The following is a 15,283-nucleotide window of genomic DNA, read 5'->3' as shown; positions in this document are numbered from 1 at the left end:
TATCTTTTGAGGCTCACTCTTTTTTTGTTACAGTTATTTTAACTTGCAGGGTTCATGAATTTATATAGTTGTAGGCTGTCTCAGAAGTATTCCTGAAGTGCATGTAAGAATGCAGCATTCGTCTGTGTGTGAGAGCCATGGAGTAGTTTTTTTTTCCCCCTCCTCTTGAGAAAGGATATTTGAAGTGTTTAATTAGGTCTGGCATGAATTATTGCTAATGCCAAACCCAAAGGGAAATAGGGCTAGGATGAACAATTTCCTCATCCAGCTAAAATTCCAGGACTCTGATTTTCTTCTTTCAGAGATAAAACTTGTGAAGCTTCCCTCTTTTGTATTCATCATTCTCAAACTCTCAGAAAAACCCCTTTTGTTTCTTGGGACAAAAATTCGCAACACCTAAGAGGAGGCCAAACCTTCCTAGATCACATCTTCAAGGGTTAGAAAACCTTAAACATCTCCTTCATTTTATGGTAGCTGGTCAAAGCAATGTTGCCCCAGGTTCCTCTAGTGTCCTGGATGTACATTTCATGCATTAGACATTCTTTTCTATTATGCGCTTACCTCCATGTTGAATTGCAACTTTTTTAGAAGCTAAAAAAGAACAGAGACCACTTGTAGATATGTGGATATATGAAAAAGATATTGTCTTGCTTGATAAAGAATAGCCAATAAAATACGGAACGAGAAGTGAAGAGACAGTGAGGCAGGCAGGTAAGTTGATCAAAAACTCCAGTGAAAACTGAAGTCCTGAAAAAAGTAGAAGAAAACCCTAGAGAGATGAGACAGAAGGGAATTTCCAATGAGTAGGAAGCCAGTGACGGTGGAACCATTTATGTGGGTGTTCAGCCAGCCTGATTTAGAAGTGGTTATGTGCCAGGCACTGGGCCAGACCCCCTTCAGAAACTCAGTATTTCATCTGAGCACTGTGGCAGCCCAACAAGTAGGAACCATGTCTCCTTCTGAACAGGAAACTTGCCTACTCTGTTCTCTTCTGTATCCTTAGCACCTAGAGTCATGCTCAATAAACATGAATTTTACAGTTGAGGAAATAGATGTTCAAGAAGATTTAAATGAGTTGCTCAAAGTCATACAGCTAGCAAAAGACAAAATGGCAGAACCTAAGCCCAGGCCTCACAGATTCAAACTCCCCTACAGCCACCTGCCATGTTGGATACTGTTAGGCAGGTTTCTCCCCATCTGAGTGGGTATGGAGAAAAAGCATGAAGTTGGTAATATAGATGCCGTGACTTCAGAGATGGTAGGATAGCCTTGTCACTCATAAAAAGAAGCTCTCCTAATTTGCTTGTTTTTGCCTGACACTTCACTGTTTCAGTGATTCTCAGTCTTGGTGGCACAATGAAATCGTAAGGGATCCTTTAAAAATCTTGATGCCTTGGTTTCACCTCCAGTTCTTCTGATGTAATCCTTCTGGGTGATGGCCTAAGAACCATTGTTGTGCTAGGAGGCAAGGTGCCTTGATTCCACAGAATGGGGTACCACTGTGCTGCTGAACTCTGAACATTTCTCAGATCACAAGCAGTTGGGCCAAATCGTAGGCTTACACGTTATCATCAGCTCTGGAGGAAAGTTTATCAGTCTTTTCTGGACTTTTGAGAGGGGGGGATGGTGTTAACATACACACTGTTAAAATGGGGACTGTAAAGCCTGGCTTCCTGCATTCAAATTCATTGGCCCTCTGGCTTCAACCAAATTGCCTAAACTCTCTGAACCTCAATTTTCTCAGTCCCCAAATGGGCGTGATATGACAATTCTCTGTGAATAGGTCTCACTCAGAGAATTATTTGAGGAACAGGTTAGATAATTTCTGCAAAACAGAGTCCCCAGCACAGATTAGAGCATTAATCAGTTTCACGGCTTATTATGAAGAACTCACATATTTGATATCTGGTATTTTTTCCCCTCATTTTATGATGAGACAAACTTCTTTAGGATTATACGTAAGTCTATTATGTGTAGCATATACTTCCATGGGTTTCTAATAGTTGAAAAACTGCTGAGTGGTTAGTTGTAAAAGGGCATGAAATTAAAGTGGGTGATGGCGTGGGGTAGGGGTAGGGACACAGGAAACAGGGTTGTATGTGTATGTGTGTGTGTGTGCATGTATGAAAATGGACAGAATAGAACAGAGAGAATGGTCAGGCTACCAAAAGGCATTTACTAAAATATGGGACTTGGATGGAATTTTTTTTCGATTTCCTGAACTTAATACCAGGTGGAAACAGAAGCTGTGAGAAGAAAACAAAAAGCAAAGATTTAAAGCATCCTCAGAAGTAAGAGGGCTGCCACCCAGGATTGGAAAGAACCTTGGCAGAAGAGATGGAGAAGAGAAGAAAGAATGAAACTTGGAATTAGCCAGAAGGAAAGAGAATTCAGAGTGAGAACATGAAAGCCAAATTTCAAATATTTATTTTTTTATACTGCTACATAAAAAGTTAAACTTGGAGAAAAAGCATGTTTGGATTTATATTCTGAATCATTTCTGAAAAGGAAAAAGCCCATCTTTGAATTATACACAGGAGCTACAGAAAATGGAAGCTGCTGTATGGTGAACCTGAATCTCACCATCACATTTCCTTCTAGACTTGAGGGCTGCCTGGGTTCCCCAAAGTACTAGCTATTAGATCCACCCTGGAGAGCTTGCAAGTCTGTTTACCACACTTCCCTGTGGCTGGTGTCATACCTCCTGCAGTGAAGAGGGAGGACTGCCTTGACCCAGCTGCAGAGAGCTCTGAAGAGTGAGGCCACCTGCCCAAGGGAATGAGCTCAGATCCCACGATATTGGTGCAGCTGGAGGTCTGGCAGGGGTCCATGGGGGTCACCTTGGATGGTTTTTGTCTGGCAGAAGGGTGTGTTGTCCATGCACCTTGGCGTGGGAGTTGAGAATGTTCATAGCTCATTCCCAATTGTGTTCATTCCATTTGCTGAGTAATTCCTTTAAGACTTAGTCAGAGGGAAACTTTTGACTGTTCCTTTCTGTGCACAAAGCATAGGTCCCCACTCTCACTGGGTGGGAGAGTTAACCCTTTTCTCCATCATTTGCCAACTTTGAAAATCTATGCTGTAAGATTGGTGCCTCCTTTGCCCAGCCCTCTACTCCCTGAAAATGTGTCTCTGCATCCTTCTAGAATGGGTTAAAAAAAAAAAAGGAAAAACCAAAAAACATAACAAAACCCCTTGCTGTCAAGTTGATTCTGACTCATAGGCATCTTATAGGACAGAGGAGAACTGCCCCATGGGGTTTTCAAAGAGTGGCTGGTGGATTCAAACTGCTGACCTTTTAGTTAGCAGCTGACCTCTTAACCACTGCTCCACCAGGGGTCCTAGAATGGTTAAAGAAAACCCCAAAACAAAACCAATGCTGTTGAGGCAATCCCAAGTCATGGTGACTCCATGTATATCAGAGTAGAACTGCGCTCTACAGGGTTCGTAATGGCTGTAAGTGGATTGCCAGGCCTATCTCCCATGGTGCCACTGCGCGGATTCTAACCGCCAACTTTTTGGTTAGTTGTTGTTGTTGTTAGGTATTGTTGAGTTGATTAGGACTCATAGCAACTACATATGACAGAAGAGAACCACCCATAGGGTTTTCTAGGCTGTAATCTTTAAGGGAGCAGATAACCAGGTCTTTCTCCTGCAGAGCCGCCAGATGGATTTGAATCACCAACCTTTCTGTTAGCAGCTGAGCACTTTTGGTTAGCAGCTGAGAGTAAACCATTTGCACCACCCAGGGAACCCTACAGTCGGTAGAAGTGTGCAATGTGTGATGGCCTCTAGGGGTTCCTCCATTCTCTTCTCTCCCTACTCAGCACCCCACTCCATACAGGGTTAAGAAAGCCAATTTGGGTCCCTTAATTCTTTAGAGTCTCACTTTTCACCCCACCCACTAGCTCCATGGCTCCCAATGGGATTAGCTCAGAGAAAAGGAAATCTCCAAGGAATGCCCACAAGCCAAGTGCTGGGCCCCCTCCCTGGTGCCACTGGGTCGGCTAGCCTACATTTTTCTGAAGTTATACTTTTTTTTTTTTTAATATGACAGTTTAGGCTTGAAAACCAGTACAGTTGGAAATATAAACTAGATGAAAACAAGCTATAATGAAATTGAAAAAAAAAAAAAAAATAACGTATCAGTTTACTGCTGACTGAAAATCAAGACCAGATGAGACTGTGAGGCTCTGGGCATTCAATTTGCTGGAGGAGGTCATTGCTTGGCGAAAACCAGCCCCAGCCAGCATTGACTTTCCATCAGCAGTGTTTTGTTTATTTGTTTGTGCCCTTCCTTAGTTTGTGGAGGGAAGTAATGAACCCACTTGTTTGAAGTTCTTTCTGCCTTTATATATCATGGTGTGCTTTGTTTCATTTCATTTCGCTTTATTTGAAGAGAAGGGGAGGAAAGGGCATCAAAAGCCAACCTGAGAACAGTTTGTCTAGGGACCAAAGTGGGAAGAACCGTCAATGGACAGGTAGGATGCTCAAGGAAAGGAAAAGAGAGGAGGAGTAGACTGCTCCCCACAGAGGTACAAAATATTGGAACATATACAGTCACCCCATAGGGTAGGGAACAGTAAAATGACGTAAGAATATCAAACAGAGCTACTACTCCCAGGGTGAGCTATGGATCAGAAGCTTCAGCATCACCTGGGAGCTTGTTAGAAATGCAAAGTCTCAGCCCTCACCTCAGATCTTCTGAATTGGAATATTTGTGATTCTTTTGTTCAGAGGTTACTCTCTGGCAGTCCAAAGGCTGCTTTCAATTGGTAGGCCTGTTTTGTTTGGGCTATTGAGCATTGGCTCACAAACTATTTTTTAAAAATTAAATTTGTTGCCAACATTTGCAAATCTGGGAAAAAAATCTAGATTTCTGGTTTGCAATGGCAAAACCAACAACCGGGCATCTCTTGGTCTACACTCTTGCATGGCACAATCTATTGGACCGGATAGGAGCCTACCCTCTTAGTTTGTATGGTATAGACTTGATGTGCTTTAGTTTCTTTTTAGCACTAAGGTCAAATGTGTGTTTTGGTGTAAGCCTTAATGGTTTAAACCTTAAATCATTGATTGGTTCAGGAGTGGGCATGTGCCTAAGCTTTGGCCAATAAAATGGAAGGGAAAATCTGTTGGAAAGCTTCTGAGAAAAGTTTTTCTCAGGGAATTCCTCTTCTTCCTTTTAATGTTGTCCTGTGTGGATATGACACCTGTGTCCATCTTACCTGTGAACAAACCAGATGGCAGAGTAAGAACAGGGAAAGAACCTGGCTCTTTGATGACTTTGTTGAACTGTTGAATCCATTTACCCTGAAGTGTGCCCTACCTCTGGACTTCCTGTTAGGAGTTGTAATACAGTTTCTTATTGCTTATCGTTTGGAGTCCCTGGGTGGTGCAAATGGTTAACGTGCTTACCTGCTAAGGTTCCCAGAGGTGCCTTAGAAGAGAGGCCTATTGATCTACTTTTGAAAAATCAGCCATTGGGGACCCTATGAAGCACAGTTCTACTCTGACTCACAGATAGTCACCATGAGTCAGTCAACTGCATGACAACTGATCTTGCTTATTGTTTAAAGCCATTTGTTACTTGCAACCAAAAGCATCCTAATTGATTCAATGCAAAAGCAATTTGTTAGCAGATTGGGCTGTGTGTTTTGCACCTCTGCCATCTTTGTGAACTTCTATTATCTCCGTGGTCTGAGCCTTGATTTCCTCCATTAAAGATCAGCATAATAAGTTCTCAAGTGCCTTAAAAATGTTTTTTACATTTAATTTTCCAGAATGTATGTAAAGTCCACATATCTTTAGTTTTCTACACAGCAATTATCACCACTTTATATTTTTGCTTATTAATTAATTTGTTTATTGCCTTGTTAATTAGTTTGCTAATCCCTTAAAAACCCACTGAAATGGAAACTACATGAATCTTTGCACCAGTCTGCACAAACATTTGTAGAATAAAAAAAATGAATGAGTGAGTGAATGAACAATTATGGAAATTTCTCTTTCTACACATCAGCTTGTATATATTTACAACCTCCTTTCTTGGGCCACAAAATCCACAAGACTCATGACTTGGTTCTTATTTTTCTTCTGTTCGAGAAAAAGAGTGAAAACTGAGCTAAAAGTTAAGAAACCATCCTGAGGGAGTCTTATGAAGACTATACTAAACAGTAATGTGTCCTCACAGGGTTGAATGATAAATACGCAGAGGTGACTTTTTTTCTTTTAGGTGAATTAACAAAATTTTATTAGCTTTATTTAGAGGAAGATAACCCTGTAAAACAGGCCTAATTCAGAAAAGAATTAAGATCATACTTACATTTTTATTTTGTCAGCATCTATCAAAAGACTTCCGGATTCCTCTGAGCTGAACTTCAGATTTTATTCGCATGGAATCATATGACATGAATATTTTTCTCAAAGTCCACAAATTCTACAGGAGTTACAATTCCATCTTTAAATGAACAACTGCTCTGAAACAGCAGTTAGTTTTAAAGTTAACCCACAGGGACATGAAGACATGTCTATGAGATCTCAAGGTCACGTGTGTTGCCATCATTCTAGAAATGAAATACTTGTATTTTATTTTTGTAAATTCAAGAAGAAAATCTGACAGAATTCCTCTGAGACTGGCAGTACTTCATAATCTCCATCCTTTAGGCTCATGTAGAATTGGCAAAGGTGATCTAAAGATGTAAATGGTGGACTATAGGACTAGTGGGTTCCTTCAACTCTTGTCATTGGCTTAGGAGCCAGCACATGGACTATAGTATTAAAAAGAATTGGAGACAGAGAAGTGAAAAGGCAAAAGATAATTTATTTGGTGCTTAGGATAAAACTTAATAGTTTCTCTCCTATCAGTTGTCAATGAGTTATTGAAATAATAATGATTCATTTAGTAAATCATTGAACTATCCTCAAACACATGTACATTGAAGATATTAAGGAGCTCTAGGAAATTCTGTACTGTTCCCCATTATTTTGCCCAGATTGTGCATGTGGCCCCTGCAAATAGAACATACAAGAGAGTCAGAAATACCAAAGTCGCCAAGATCACACAGAGACTGCTATTTCAGGGGATCCGAAAAGTTTTACTGATCGCATACACAGATCTATCTGAGCGATCCAGAGGCACAGAGCTGCAGCTTTAGAGCCCCAGCTCTATTTACCATCTGTCTGTTAGCACCACGAATCTTGGCCGAGAGAGCTGCTTTGCAGATCTGAGAATTCTGTCTTCTCTTCCAGGCACCCTGGGCTGGGCTTTCCAGAGGATTAACATAACCTAGGAGAAATAACTCTTTTCCTCTCCCAAACTGGGGACAAAGTGAGGAAAGGTTATTAACTTGAAGTTGGTTGTGTGGGCTCTCATATGTCTTTGTTTGCTACTCTGTGGTAGAGACTTCAGTCACAGACTTTCCATAATGGGAGTCACTTAAAGTAGATGCTCAAGGAATTCCATGTCCAAATTGGGTCATTGCTGAATTTGGTGGGGGAAAAAAGACTCTGTATTTTCGCTGGCTAATACAGTACTTCTAGATGCTCATTAGGCTGTTAGAAAACGCAAGATGATGACTCATTGTGAGCCTCTCCCAGCCCCCCTCCCTGCTCCAATTTGCCTGCAGGTTGAAGGAATGTATACTGACTTGAGTTAAAGAAGAAACTTGTGGTTTCCATTATAGTGTGTAAACATCGATTGCTGAAAGCCTCAAGCATGCTATCATTTCCCGCCACACACATGCTTTATATACAGTTCATCTTGGAAAACAGATTGAGAGAGCACCATGTTTACAACTCCAGCGTAACCCAATTAATGGGGGACTGGTCTGCCTGGGGTTCTCCAGACCCTTACTGTTCACAGCTAAGTGGAGGTCCTCACTGATCACTCTTATAAATCAAAGGATCTAGAGAGATGCCAACATCAATTCTCCCCAAAGAAATTTCTTCCTGGCACCTGTAGTGGCCCTTTGCCACCCCATCATCAACAAATGAGTTTCTTATCTTTTTACAGTTGGAAAAGAATGCTCTCTTTACTTCTCCTTCAAGCTGTCATTGGTATTACAATTAATTTAGTTACATTAATGGAGATGGAGGTAGGGTGTGAGCCTTTTTAGAGAATTATTCTGGTGGTACATAATGGGTTTAAAGAGCATCTCAGAGGGAGATTGCAGAGGATATCTGGATATTTGCTCAGTATCCTGACCATGACTGACAGAAAGAGCTAGGCAAGGGCCAGTTACTTCTGGAAAGAAAAAAACATGAGTGTGGTATGGCTGAAAAAAGCACAGGACGTATAATCAGAGGATTTGAATTTGCATTCTGGTTTTGACGTTTAGTGGCTTTGTGATCTAGGGCACTGGTTCTTAAACTTTAAGATGGATAGGAATCAATTTGGGGAGTCTTGTTAAAGTGCAGATTCTGGTTCAGAAAGTGTGGGTGGGGCCTGAGATGCCACATTTCTGACAAGCTCCCAGGATGATGCTGCTGTTCTTCCTTGTTCTACACTTTTGAGTAATGGAGGATCCAGCAAGGTAAGTCTTGGTGTAATTGACCCTAGCCATTGTCCTCAGTTTGCTCTTTAGTAGAGCATGGTTTAGAAGATGCCAGCCTTCCAGAATTATTTTCAGGACCCAAAACCCTGGCAAGAAGGCCTGGCATGGGCACTGGCATGGAAAGGGCATGTATTAGGTATTGGGATACCAGAATGTTAGTGATGGAAGACATCTGAGAAAGGACTAAGTTTTTACCCCTATTTCACAGGTGAAGAAGCCCAGGTACGTTTAAGGGAGTTACTTCTTGGGAGCATGTTACATGGCTACACCAGCATGTTTCTTGAAGTGTCAATGGAGGACAAGAAGATAAAGTGTCTGATTTGTATTTAGGGTGGGTGTGACTTGTATCTCTGGCATCATTTGACCTATGATTTGATATAAAATGAGTCATTGTTGCAAATATTTCCCTTCCCTGCTCCGCCTCCTTATTTTTATAAAATAAAGTGGTTCCATTACAGTCCATGTTAATGGATTTCATTCTGAACAGAACAGGGCAAGGAGACTGTGATATCATTGCCCAAAGTGCTTGCTTTTTCCTGATGACCAACCTCCCTCCACTTCTAACGTCTTGTGCTAACTCTCCTCTCCTCAGCTCTTAAGAATGCTAGGCAGACCCAGTTGTCATCCTTCATCAATTAACATGATCAGTACATACTATAAAGTTATACCATGCTGCTCTTTCTGCATTGCAGTAGTGGGGGAGGTACTTATGATGTCATGAAAATGCTAATTAAAAACTAATAAATCCCATAGAGTTTGAGTTTGGTAATTGGCTAACAAGAAAGTCTTGACTCCATAGCTTGCTTACTAATAACCTGATGGTCCTTATTAGGAAGTAATTCTCACCGTCTGCTTCTCTTTACTGAGACTTAACATAAAGTTGTTGAAAGATTCTCCTCATGGCTTGGCTTTGGAGAGGGCAATGCTTACTAAAAAAAAAAAAAAAAAAACTAGCTTCCCCATTTTTAGAGTGTTGTGTTTGCCATAACCCTGTTTTTACTATTTGAGCCAGCTGTCTTTTAGTACGATGGTAATGATGTTGGAGTCTTCACCCAAGGCGTGTTTGTAGGACTCAGTACAAAGAGACAGTTTATTCTCTGACCCAGGGCTACAATGCTCGCATTGGCCTGATCCCTGTGAATGTGGGGAGGACCAGGAGACAGCATCTTATGTGGTGAATCCTGACAACTACAACTCTGCCCAATCAGAGGGAAAGCCCATGTTCTGGAAAGGTGGGTCAGTCAGCTCACCTTAGTTTATAAAGGATAGCCCGTGAGCAGGAGGTAAAGGGAAGTGGGGAAGGGGTGTATTCTTCAAGAATTACCAGGAAGGGGTAGATAGGGAGGCCTGTGGGCTTACAGAAACTGATAGGATTGAATGATGGAAGCGATTGGGGATAGCAGAACCCCAAACCTGACCACCAACAGTAGTACTTTCACTACCCGATTACTACTTCGGGAGGGCAACCACTAATTTCCCTGGCCTGCAGCCTCACCTGACCACCATTCTGTTCTTAAAGTATCATCCCAGCATGCTCTCTTTGAGTCTCTTCTGGGATCCGAGGACCTCTACACTCTGAAAGTCCTATCACTGCTGGTGGGTGATAGAAATTAAGTCTGATTGTGGAGGCCACGTTGTTTGAGGTCACCATAAGTAAGCAGCCAGCAGGGTGGATGTGGTAGATTGCAAAATGACCCCAATTTTTCTCTTTTGGTTTATTTTCCCACCCCTTGAATTTGGGCTGGCCTTACAAATTGTTTTGGCCAATGGTCCGCAATGAAAGTGATAGTGTGACATTTCAAAATCTAGAACTCAAGAAACCTTGCACACTTCCATTTATTCTCTGGGGTTCCTGTGACCATCATGTAAATAAAATCAGGATAGCCTGCTGGAGGATGAAACAGGGAGATGAAGCCATCATATACCAGCCAACCCTCAGTGGATCCACACGCAATAGGGCACAAGCATGAGTGAGCCCAGCCAAGATCAGCCTAGCCCAGACTAAAGCAGAGAAACCCATAGATTCCTGACCTATTTTTTAATTTTTGAAAATTTTAATGAATAATATACCACAGAAAAATTGAATTTTTTTTGTTTTAGTGAACAGCCATATATCACCCAGTATTTTACTGTATTTGTTTTTTATCATATATCTATCCATCTACCCCTTCCTCTACTCATCCATTAATTCCTATCTTTTTTTTTTTTTTATAGTGATAATTGTTTTAAGCCCCTAAATTTGGGGATAGTTTATTATACAAGTATTATTTGGAATGACAGGTAACTGAAAGAGTGGACATAATATAAGAAGACTGCTCAGTTACGGAACTGAGCAAGGGCTCAGCATAAATTGTCTGATTGGGAGTGCTTTGCATGGCAGTGTTTTCTTACCAAGGACGACTAGTGAGATCTCTTCTTTTGTCAGATACCTCTGTCTCCATCTCCATCTTTGTCTCTATCTACTGACTTGACTTGAAGTTGTGGGTTGGCTCAAGGTGTATCACAGACAGAAGACAGGGGACTCCGATCAGACTGTATCACTGTCCTTGTGTTCTGTGATTCCCTGGCAGTCAGAACTACTCAGAATTTTTTATTTGGAAGAGTGGATATTTTGGAAGTAGCTGTTTGTGGGAATGTGAAAGAAGAACACCCCTTACATATTGCCATGGATTGAATTGTCTCCCCTCAAAATATCTGTCAACTTAGCTGGGCCATGAGTACCAGTATTGTGTGATTGTCCACCATTTCGTGTGGTTTCCCTATGTGTTGTAAATCCTATCACTATGATGAAATAAGATGGATTAGTGGCAGTTATATTGATGAGGTATACAAGATTAGATAGTGTATGAAGCCAATCTTTTTGAGATATAAAAGAGAGAAGTGAGTAGAGAGACAGTGGACCTCATGCCACCAAGAAAGCAGTGCTGGGAGAAGAGCACGGCCTTTGGACCTGAAGTTCCTGCGCTGAGATGCTCCCAGACCAAGGGAAGACTGATGACAAGAACTTTCTTCCAGAGTCAACAAAGAAAAGAAAGCCTTCCCCTGGAGGTGACACCCTGAATTTGGACTTTTAAGCTACTGGACTGTGAGAGAATAAATTTGTCTTTGTTAAAGCCATCCACTTGTGGTATTTCTGTTATAGTAGCACTAGATGACTAATACATATATGCACACACTTCTGAGGTTCCCAAGTGCTTTTCACACAGACATATGCTCATTTTCACATCAACCTTTTGAGGGAATCATTTTATTATCTGGAAATCAAAGATCAGAGATTTTTTGACCTTCCCAATATCACTCAGCTGGTTAAAGTCTGACCCAAGACTCAGACCTAGGCCTCTGATTGTAAGTCCAAATATTCTTTCTATTCATCACAACTGCCTTTTTTGTTACCCACACACACGAATTAGAAGAAAGGAAAGTGAAATTAGGAACGAGAAAAGTAGAAGAAAAGAAACGAGGCATTTGAAGATATGTCATTGATTTATTTGGAACTTGTTTCTATATAAAGTTTTTATCACACCTCTTTCCAAGTATTAGGCACATATTAGGAACATTCTGTGGCACCATGTCATGGGAAGATAGCCTCTGCCCCTAGAAACTTGCAGTCTAGATTGGGGTGATGAAGCACGTAGCAAATACATCTGGTATTGGAGTCATAGATCCATGGCGCATCTCTGACTTCAGCCCCACATGTGGTGGACAGTTCCATAAAGACTCAACTCTAGCTGCCAGCATCTCACTTTAAGGCTATATTGTGTGGCTTACTGTGTTCTGCCCAAAGGCCTTTTGCCAAGCCATGGGAGCATGAGCTTACTGGATTGTAAACACCACTCAAAAAAACCTGGGGAATTGATAACCTTAGGAGTGATGCTTAATCAGTGGAGGACAGAATTTGGTGGGTAAATGATCCAGCCTCACACGTTGCAGTTGGACAATTCCAGAAGGTACTTTGTCTGTTTCTTAGTGTACCCCACAGTACTGAGCCTCATTACTTGTATCAGTGACCTTGGTAATGCACTTCCTTTGTCTCGTTCTCTCTGTTCCTTTACTTCTGCTTCCAGGGACCATGTCCCAAACAAGCCACCAGCATCTTTGTACTTGTTTTGGGTTGTGGCTTTCCAAAATTAAGACAAGACATGTGCCCAGTGCCCAGTGCCATCGAGTTGATTCCGACTCATATATAAGACAAGACATATACTCATGACTAACTCATCCACAATGCAGTGATGAAATAGTATAAGACAATATAAAATGAGAGAGCTATGTGGTATATACAGATAATAGATAATGTAGAGGTTGTTAGAAATAAGAAATTACTGAAAACTGGGGTCACTAGAATCTAACCAAGCCTTTAAGTGAGGATATGATTTCAATACATTGTTAAATGGAATCCTGGGCATAGGAGTTGGCAGGAGGAAATTTTTCTGGGATTTTTATAAACCTCTGTTTTTCTTTGCTTTTAATAAATGTCAGCCATTAGCAGCATTTGAATTTCCAGTGGAAACTTTAATCAACAAATACCCACCATGAAATAACAACTTGCTGACTGCTAAAGCTTTTTGAAACCTATGTTGTCTCCTTTTTCTATCTCTGATTCTGACATAATTTTATGGGGGCTGACCCCTTGTTTTTCAGGGACGATAATATAGCTCCATTCCTTGGTAGAATATTTATGAGCAGAACCAATGCCCACGGACAAGTGGGATATGAAACCCCAGGCTGGTTTGCGATTGAACTTGTCAGTCAAGGAGACACGCAAATGCCATGTGGTTGGCTTTTAAATCAAGACCAGATGGTAAATAGAATTTGGTGGATCTTGGTAATTCTCCAGTTATCTAACGCTCAGAAGTCTGACAAAAAGTGGAGATATTTTTGCCACAGTGAAATTCTGGCATTGGTACCCAGTTGCTGTGATTTCCACTGTGGAAGGCCAGTTCTGAGGTATGACTTTCTCATAGCGACACAGTGAGCAAGGGCAAGAGAGAGAGAGAGAGAGGGTGGTCCTCTTAAGTCAGTGGTTAGGCTACAGAAAGTTCAGGGTGGGGGGTTCAGATTTCAGCTTTCTACATAGTGCCTGATCTTGTTTTAAGCAGACAGCTTCATTTTCTAGGACCAGTGTCTCTCGAGATCATCATCAGCCCAATGCCAAAAAGGCAAGAGCGTCTGAGAGCGCAAGCAAGAGGGAGGAAATTCAAAGGGGAAAGAAAATATCTACACATCACGGAGAGCATAAACAAACACAAACCTTTAGTAACTGGCACCCATAGGCAGATGAAAGGAGATGAAGTGAAATCCCCAAGTTACCACAGCTGTACAACTGTCTGTCCTTTGAAAACACTTTAAAAGCTCCAAACATTAACTATTTTGTTGTTTTCAAAGTTTATAACCTTTTCCCTTTCTGCTTAGCTGTGTACTAAGGACAAAGTTTCCCTCCCCCCACCCTCCCTGCCTTTTTGCTATTAAAGAGGACCGGTTTATGAGAACAGGATGTTTGTATTAAATATTCAATCGTCAAGGCTTCTTTCAGCTGAAGGTCTCAGTTTGGCTTCAGTTTTGATTGAAACAGACAAACCTACATTCCTACAGAACTACAGAGTGTACCAAATATTTGTCAAATCTTGATAGTGTAACCCGGCATTGAGCCAATAACAGAATAATCAGTTAATGTCTGCATTGCTCTTTGAAGATACAAAGCACTGTGTAAGTTCTAAGTAGTATTGAGAGCTGAGCCAGCCCTTGAGGGTCTGAGGCTGGGGGTCAGCAGACTATATTCTTCTCCAACTGACTTGCAAGGAGCAAAGTCATTGACTTTTGTGGATGAACTGGACTCTTTGTGGAAGCCATTTGGATCCCAGAAATTAACCTTCAGCCTTGGGGTGCTTGCTCTCACCCTTCTGCTTGAAGGCTTAATTATGAGTTCAGTGTTCTATCAGCTGTGTATGATAGAGAACCCTGTCGTCTCTGGCCTTCTGAAGCTGTGCAATATTCTAGAAGGTGTCCTTCATTGCATGTGAAAACATTCTGGGTTTTGGAGGTACAGCTTTGGGATAAAAGGTATATATATCTTAGTCGCATTTACCAACTGTTCTGCAAGATGGCAACAGGCAGTCAGAAAAGTGAAGGTAGTATGGTGAAATAAGTCTTGGAAATGTGACATGCCTCCTCTTAGAGAGTCATAAAACAAGTAAACATATTATATCCATATGGTCCTGTCGAGAAAACTAAACCCATGCAAGGTAGTTTAATAGAATTCAATACAGGGACTGAAATAGAGAGATATTGGAAGAGCTGAAAACAGGAGAAAACGAGGCAATTTAAAGATGAACAACACAGCAAGTCACCACCGTGCTACGTGGCTAATAAACAAATCCACTTTTCCTGATACCAACTGTGAGGATTATAATCAACCTAAATCCAAATCCCCTTTCCTCTTCTCTGCCACTTCTGTTCTGAAACCACCTTCCCCTGCAGCACTTCTTCTTCTGACCCTAACTACCTGGAGCTAGGTCAGAGTTCACAAGTTAAAGGACACAGCCTTTCAGACTGCCAAGTAAGCCCAAGGCTTCAGATGAAAGTCCCCAGATACCCTTACTGACCGGCTGGCTCTAAATTTGGGGTTTTCCCATTACCCCCTCAGGATACCAGCTGCAAGCTCATCTCAGGAGTTTCCAGCCCCTTCACTTCTGACCTGCTGGCTCCCATTACTTGCTCAGGATAATTTCATA

The sequence above is a fragment of the Loxodonta africana genome, chromosome 24 (assembly GCF_030014295.1).
Source record: "Loxodonta africana isolate mLoxAfr1 chromosome 24, mLoxAfr1.hap2, whole genome shotgun sequence".
NCBI lineage: Eukaryota > Metazoa > Chordata > Mammalia > Proboscidea > Elephantidae > Loxodonta > Loxodonta africana.
This window is presented reverse-complemented; position numbering follows the sequence as displayed.